The sequence below is a fragment of the Gorilla gorilla genome, chromosome 12, assembly GCF_029281585.2.
Source record: "Gorilla gorilla gorilla isolate KB3781 chromosome 12, NHGRI_mGorGor1-v2.1_pri, whole genome shotgun sequence".
Taxonomy (NCBI): domain Eukaryota; kingdom Metazoa; phylum Chordata; class Mammalia; order Primates; family Hominidae; genus Gorilla; species Gorilla gorilla.
In genome coordinates this window covers 112,788,278-112,790,996 of record NC_073236.2, presented here as the reverse complement: position 1 = coordinate 112,790,996, position 2,719 = coordinate 112,788,278, and positions in this window count along the sequence as shown.

The following is a 2,719-nucleotide window of genomic DNA, read 5'->3' as shown; positions in this document are numbered from 1 at the left end:
CCCCGTCTCTTCTGAAAATACAAAAACATTAGCCGGGCATGGTGACGGGCACCTGTAGTGTCAGCTACTCGGGAGGCTGAGGCAGGAGGATGGCATGAACCTGGGTGGTGGAGCTTGCAGTGAGCCGAGATCACGCCACTGCACTCCAGCCTGGGTGACAAAGCGAGACTGAGACTCCGTCTCAATAAATAAATAAATAAATAAAAAATAAATGATAGTGTGGGCTTCAGGGTATGGCCAATGTGTGACTGACTGCCCAGGGGTGTGGCGGTGCAGAGTGTTAGAGGCATATGTATTGGGGTGTCAGGGTGAACTCTTCCTGAGTTGTTTGTGACACTCCATCACAGCGACACTGGCATCACAGCGACAAGCCCACTCTCATCCTGTCCTCCTCCCAGTGATGAGCACTGCTTGTCACTGCCTTTTTAGATCACGGATTCTGCTGGTTTCAGCAATACCTCTCCTACCTCTGGTCATTTCAAAAAGGTCTCCATTTTCTTCACCGTCAGAGTTCCTCAGGGCCCTCTCCTCACTTTCCATCTGCTCATGTGCTCATCTGCTCACCTAGCTCCCATCACTGTTATGCATTGACTCGTGTCCTTCACAAAGTTATATGTTGAAGTCTTAACCTCCAGTACCTCAGACTGTGACCTTATTTGGAAATAGGGTCATTGCAGATGTAATTCATTAAGATGAGGTCATACTGGAGTAGGGTGGGCCCCTAATCAATATGACTGGTTCTCATATCAAAAGAGGAAATGTGGACACAGACACACACATAGGAAGAACATTGCTATGGCCTGAATATCCCACCAAATTCATGTGCTGAAACTTAGTCCCCATTGTGGTGATATTAAGAGGAGGAAGCCGGGCAGTGGCTCACACCTGTAATGCCAGCACTTTGGGAGGCCGAAGTGTGAGGATCTCTTGAGGCCAGGAGTTTTCGACCAGTCTGGGCAACATAGTGAGACCGTGTCTCTACAATAAATAAATAAATAAATAAAAATTAGGCATGGTGGTGCACACCTGTAGTCCCAGCTATTTGGGAGGCTGAGGCAGGCAGATCCCTTGAGTCCAGGAATTTGAGGTTACAGTGAGCTGTGATCCTGCCACTGCACTCCAACCTTGGTGACAGAGCGATATCCTGCCTCTGAAAAAAAAAAAAAGAAGTAGGGCTTTTTGGGACATGATGAAACCATGAGGGCTCTCCCCTCATGAAGGGATTAATGACCTTATGAAAGAGGTTTCTGAGAGAGTTCACCCCTCTTGCTCTCTTGCCTTTCTGTCCCTTCCATCACATGAGGAAACCCAGATGCACCATCTCTGAGGAATGGACCTTCACAGACACCGAACCTGCCAGTGCCTGGATCTTGGACTTCCCAGTCTCCAGAACTGTGAGGAATAAATTTCTGTTGTTTGTAAATTAGTCTGTGGGTTTTGTTATAGCAGCACAAACTCACTAAGATGTTTGTGAAGATGAAGACAGAGATCAGGGTGATGCTTCTACCAGTCAGGGAGTGCCAAAGATTTCCAGCAAAATGCCAGAAGCCAGGGGAGAGGCATGGAATAGATTATTCCTCACGGCTCCCAGAACGAACCCACCCTACTGATATTTCAGTCTTGACTTCTAGTCTCCAGAAGTGTGAGACAATAAATCTCTGTTGTTTAAGACAGTCCCCAACCTTTTTGGCACCAGGGACCAGTTTCAGAGAAGACAATCTTTTTTTTTTTTTTTCTTTGAGACAGAGTCTCACTCTGTCACCCCAGCTAGAGTGCAGTCGTGCTATCTCAGCTCACTGCAACCTCCGGCTCCCAGGTTCAAGTGATTCTGATGTCTCAGCCTCCCGAGTAGCTGGGATTACAGGTGTGCGCCACCATACCGAGCTAATTTTTTTTTTTTTTTGTATTTTTTTAGTAGGGACGAGGTTTCACCATGTTGGCCAGCCTGGTCTCGAACTCCTGACCTCAGGTGATCTGCCTGCCTTGAACTCTCAAAGCATTGGGCGTTACAGGCGTAAGCCACTGTGCCCAGCCTCAGAGAAGACAATCTTTCCACAGATCAGAAGGGTTGGGGGTGAGGGGGATGGTTTTGGGATGAAACTTCCACCTCAGATCAACAGGCATTAGATTCTAATAAGGAGCACGCAACCTAGATCCTTCTTGTGTGCAGTTCACAATAGGGTTTGCACTCCTATGAGAATCTAATTCCACTGCTGATCTCAGGCAGTAATGCTTGCTCATCCTGCTCACCTTCTGCTATGCCACCTGGTTCCTAACAGGTCATGGACCAGTACCAATTTGCAGCCCAGGGGGTTGGGGACCCCTGGTTTAAGACACCCAGTTTGTAGTGCTTTCTTACAGCAAACTGCCAACTAATACACCACCTAAATGCTGATGATTGCCAATTCTCGACCTCCAATATCTAAGCCCCAGGCCACTTCAGGCATTGAATATCCTACTAATTTGTGCCTGAGTTTTAATTTATAAAGGTGGCTGAGTGAGGACATGAAGAGGTCACTGCTATTGAAAGAAAAGCTTAATGTTATTCGCAGTTCCCCTAGAAACAAAAGGCACGGTCACAGGGGGAAGTGCCAGTGTCACTCAGGAGGCAGAAAGAAGCGAGGGGAAGGTACAGGCCTTTATTGGGGTTTACTTCTCCCAGTAAGGCAGGAGAAGCAGTTTGGGACTGGCTAGTTTGAATAATTCCAGAGTGCTCTGG